Below are 6,000 nucleotides of genomic sequence, written 5' to 3'. Positions count from 1 at the left end.
CCCTAATATCTAGTGTGATACTTGAGAAGTTAATTATTTGTCTCATAAATTGGTATAAAGAAAAAAGCTTTATTGGTTTCTTTAAAGGGGAAAAATGTTTTTTTTGGTACACAATATCTCGTTCCAGAATTCTTATTCTAGTTCTGACACTGGGATCAAAGAAACAAAGTCACTTTGTGGACCACGTCTAAACTGTGGATATTTTCCCAATGACGTAAGATTCATGTGGCCTGAACCTCTAGAAAGAAGCTGCACTTAGCAGCAACCGGCTGCCTCCCCAGTGCCAGGGACGTGGGCTGCAGAGTTCCCCAGCCACTGGGCATACTCCAGCTCTGAGAGCTCCTCGGAGCACACACACCGAGTCCCTGCTCCCTTCAAGAGATGGCAAGAAGCAGTAGAAGCACTTGCGGAAAACATATACCCTGTGTGTGCCTGCGTGAGTGTGTGCACCTGGGAAGTATGTTGAGTGTAAATGGTCCTATTAAGAATATAAATTAACTTTGCACCTCTCACTGTAAGGTATGAAAATGTAATTGTTAACACTGTTATATACAAGTTAAGATTCGGTTCCATATAAATCAGGATGCCCAAAAGGTGTTTTAAAATCTTAATTCCAAAACTCTAAAAATACAAAGTGTTAGCCCACTTTTATATTTCTAAAGATTCTTTAACCCCATACCTACTTCAATGACTGTTGTTAGTTATACTTTTGGGTGACTGGTTAAATTGATAGATTTCAGCTTATCTTTATATTAGTGAATTTTTATTTCTATTATTATTTTTATCTCAGTAAATTTTTAGAATGGAGAGTACAGCATTTTTTAAATTGGGGCATAGACATTTCCTAAAGTACAGTAGTACCCCCCTTATCCACAGGAGAGAAGTTCCAAGACCCCCAGTGGATGCCTGAAATCCCAGGTAGTCCTGAGCCATATATACTATGTTTTGTCCTATATATACATACATTTTCACTTTAAGGAAGCACTTTATGGCTTCTCTTTGGCATATCTGAAATGCCAGCATCCTTACTCTTGTGCTTTGGGCTCATTATTAAGTAAAATAAGGGTTCCTTGAACATAAGCACTGTGATACATAGTCAAGCCAGCTACTAAGAGACTAGTGACTAACAGGCAGGTAGTGTATGCAGAGTGATACACTGGACAAAGAATGATTCATGTCTTGGGTGGAACAGAGCGGGGCGACATGAGATTTCATCACACTACTTTACTCAGAATGGCACAAAATTTGAAATTTATGATTTTTTTTTTCTGGAATTTCCTATATAATACTTTTAGACCATGGTTGACCACAGGTAACTGAAGCCTCAGAAAGTAAAACCAAGGATAAGAGGGGAGACTACTGGATATGAAAAAATATTCTTTACCATTGCTTAGTTAACTCAGTATCTTTGAGTGCCAAAGATGTATGAATTCAGATGTTGCCTGCATAGATCTAAATTTTAGTTTTGTGTGCCTGTGTACATAGACAAATTTATTGTGGTTTACAACATATAAGCAGAACATTGTTTCTTTTCCTGTTTTCAACTGGCTTACCCTTCTCTATAGTGTTTTCCAGTACAGAAACTACTTATAAATCATTAAATAGGGTAATAGCTGCAATAATACACAGTTACTCTTGCCTTCTGCAAAATGATTTGATCAACCACATTCAAAACCCAGCATTTTCATCCTGGCCTGTGTGACTCAGTTGGGCATCACCCCATGCATCAAATCCCGATCAGGGCACATGCCTGGATTCAGGTTCGATCCCCGATGTGGGGTGTGCAGGAGGCAGCTGATGTATCTCTCTCCCCCTCTCATTTGCTCTCCCTCTAAAAAATATCTCAAAACAAACAAACAAACCAGCATTTTCACAAGTACTACCATCAGAAACAGTATACTTCTTAGTTGACGTGATTTGAGAGATTCCGGGGAAAGGTTCACATTTCCTAAAACTGTATTTGGTATGTGACTCAATGTGGCATTTCAGTCTTTATTATTTTAGAGAGGAAGGGGAGAGAGAAACATCAATTTGTTGTTCAACTCATTTATGCATTCATAGGTTGATTCTTGTATGTGCCCTGACCTGGGATTGAACCCACAACCTTGGTGTATTGGGATGATGCTCTAACCAACTGAGCTACCCAGCCAGGGTAGCATTTCAGTCTTGTTAGTCACTTACGTGTCTGAAGTTTGCAAGAACTTATTGCCAAATAAATTTGACCATAGTACACCGAGAATAGCTAATTTAAAGGAAAGTCTTTCAAAGTATCTTGTTTTCATTTTCTTTAGAGGGTAATGTTTGGATTATTTTAAACATATAAAAGTTAGTGAAGAAAAATCTCCAAGAAAGCATGAAAATAGAGACTAGCAAGTACAAATTCCTTAATTTAAAATTAATAGGAAATTAAAGGCTTTCTATAAACATTTAATATTTTGCTATAAACAAGAGGATTCAGAAAACAATTTATTTTCAGTGAAGGACTAAGTTCTCAAAGCTACACATTGATGCTTCTGGTTATTTCCATCATTGTCCTGTTGAAAAGTAGATCAGTGCTTTGTAATAAAATGAAAATGAGCAAGCTCTTGTAATAGAGGACTGTGCCTCTGTGTAAAGTGATCGGGATTTTGTTAAAACCAAGTTACTACTCCTGAACCATCCCCCCTCACATACCTCTACTCCACACCTGGATACAAAGACTCCCGAGGATGAAGGGAAATCCACAGTCCATTGAAGATGCAATTCGGAACCAACTAATTTTTGTTCCCAGAATTTAGAACATTGAGTAGCTAATATATGTAATACCACTGGTTGATTATTCAGGTCTTTGACCACACTTTTAAGTAGAATCCAAAGTCAAGTAAACAAACTTATCCAAAGTCAACTTTGTTTTATAAGTGCCCCCACCCAAAATAGATTTTAGGGCAGAAATGGGAAAGGCTTTTGTGTGATTTTACGCAGAATTAATTTTTGGAAAAGCTGCATTGGAGTGGATGAATTCTTCAGCATGCATTTTAAATAGGGGAGGAGGATTAGGTTTAATTTTAGTTTAAAAAATTTGGAGGGCAAAAATACATATCAAAAATGGGGGGAGTGTAAAAAGGGGTGACAGTTCTATAGTTTTGACATACAAGTTGTCTTTGGAATTTTTTTCATTGTCAAGTGTAAGGATTCACATCAGAATGGCCTACTCTACACAGGTTTCTGTATTCCCTGGTGCTGCTCCCAACCTGAGTGCAATCAGCTGCCATACTGAGGCGAGAGCACTAGGGTGAATGTAGTTGGTGGTTTTATAAGTGATCAAAGCGTTTTCCATGGTGAGGCCTTCAGTATTTGGCTGAATGCAGAGTATGTTGAAGTGGTAAGGTGGTGATAAATTTTCATCACTAACCTTGTTTGCACTTTTGTACACTGCTTGCACTAGTATCTTAGTGTGAATTTTAACAGTTGTTTTACAGTGTATACAGATTGTTAAGCATAATTTATATAAAGATATTTCTGTTTACCTTGATGTATTTTAAAAAGAACACTACAATAGATGGTTAAATGTTCTTGAATTGTGTTTGTATGTTATTTTTATGTTCTATTATCTCTTCACCTCCTATGAATTTGATTGTCAGGAATAGAAAAATAAAATGCTAATCTTGTCATTGGAAAACCCTAGTATCAAGTTCCATTTTTATCATCCAGTTGTAATTTTCATTTTACTCGTTAGACTGTGATATTATGACAATAATAGAACTTTCCCTTTGTACAAGGATTCAAAGAAACTTTGCTAAGTACCGAGACTTAATTTGCCTTATGAGACTGGAAACAACTGTGGGCAAACTAAAGTAGGACTTACATAGAGTTGACTGTTGAAATGTGAAAAGTGAGGCAACCAGTTGGTTTTATCTATACCAAGGTTCTATGCTTTATGCATCAGAACCTCCTGGGGAGCTTTCAACACACACACACACACACACACACACACACGTGCAAAAAAAATTCCACCAAATATTGTGATTCAGATAGGGAAGGGGGATGGAGGGCAGTAATCTGAATCTGTAACAAGCTTTTTAGGTTTTCTGATGCCAGTATGGATTTTTCATTTAGGAAAAACAGAGATATAACAATACTGAGTAATAATAACACTAATCATTGGCCAATCAGTGAAGAAAAAATCATTTTGGTAATGATTAAAAAGCTACTTTTGAGACTTAAATGCAAATATAAAACCTTTCTACAGCCATCACTTTAGCCTTCCCACTAACCATGTGCAGAATGGCAACAAGCATTGTGCTAGCTCTTTTATTTTTATGAATTTGAGAGAAACATTGATTTGTTGTTCTACTTATTTATGAATTCATTGGTTGATTCTTGTATGTGAACCCACAACCTTGGTTTATTGGGACAATGCTCTAACCAACTTGGCTACACGGCCAGGGCTGTGCTAACTCTTTTAATATAAGCAATCATTCTATTGGTTCTATTAAAATTGGGCCCATCAAATAGAGATTTACCTATGGATTCAAGTTATTTGTGAATTGAAGCTAAGTAGATAGTAATTGCATTGAAGGGACAAATGCTAAGAAAATAAAGTCCAGTTTATTTAGCTCATTTTCTTGAATTTAGCTACAAAATTATCAACTAGACACATGGTCGTCAAACTGCGGCTCGCGAGCCACATGCGGCTCTTTGGCCCCTTGAGTGTGGCTCTTCCTAAGCCTTAGGAGTAGCCTAATTAAGTTAATAACAATGTACCTACCTATATAGTTTCAGTTTAAAAAATTTGGCTCTCAAAAGAAATTTCAATCGTCGTACTGTTGATATTTGGCTCTGTTGACTAATGAGTTTGCCGACCACTGAACTAGACTATCTGATACTTATAAGGTACAAGTAATGCAAGTAACAGCCCCCAGTAGAGTATGCAAAGCCCTTGTTGGGAATAGGGGAATTTCCTAGGAAACAATGTAAAGTGGCCACCATCCTCCTCTTTGAAAGGTAAGAACAACAGCTTGGAAACCTGATGATTAAAGCCCTGGCGGGGTAGCTCAGTTGGTTAGAGCATCTTCCTGTTAAGCCTAGGTTTCAGGTTTGCGCTGGATGCCTGGTCAGGGACTGGGGACATACAACAACCAACCTAAATGGGTGGAACCACAAATAGAGGTTTTCTCTCTCTCTCTCTTTCTCAAAAAATCATTTTAAAAAATGTCTTAAAACAAGGCTCTGTTTCTGCCACCTCTCTTCCACAGGGTTCAGCTGGAGATTCAGTTAATTGACAAAGGTCAGGGCCTATGTCTACAAAGCCTCTTGTTTATTAATTTATCTAAAATTAGACACCAAGTCTCAGTAATTTCTGGCTATTACTTAGTAAAGTAAGCCTTGCTTTGGAATGGAAATTTGATTTGGGTGGGACATTGTGGTGAACAATTTTAAGATGTTTATTAAAGTCACTGACTTCGGTGATGGCAATATGCCACTACAGACAAGCTGATAATGTTGCAAAACGATCTGAAGTGTTTTCTTCTTTGATCGAATTGAAAGGGCTTGGGTTAATGGGTAACACATTCCTCCAGTCAAAGAGCTTTGCACGTGGCATGTTTCATGGCTATTAAAAGTAAAGGAGGGGAAGAAATAATTGAAGGTGAGGTTTAGGTGGACAGGGAGAGAAACACAGGGGTGGGGGTGGGGGTCAAAATGGAAATTTTTAAAGTACTTTTTTAAAAATTGAATTTATTAGTGTGACATTGGTTAATAAAATTATATTGGTTTCAGGAGTACAAGTCTACATAAACCAGAAATTTTTGTTTGCTGCTTTCTTGAGCTAAAGTGGAGTGAAATTCAACAGTGGAATGGTAATCCTATTTCATTCGGGATTAGCAAACTCAGAAACCAGAGTGATTACAAATATTATCAAGTACCATTCTCTTCTAGCAAGGACTAGGGTTTGGGTTGAAATTATTTTTAATAAATATATGTTTGTTTCATAGAGGAAGGGAGAGAGAGAAACATTAATGA

Source organism: Myotis brandtii, unplaced genomic scaffold, assembly GCF_000412655.1.
Source record: "Myotis brandtii unplaced genomic scaffold, ASM41265v1 scaffold208, whole genome shotgun sequence".
Lineage (NCBI taxonomy): Eukaryota > Metazoa > Chordata > Mammalia > Chiroptera > Vespertilionidae > Myotis > Myotis brandtii.
This window is presented reverse-complemented; position numbering follows the sequence as displayed.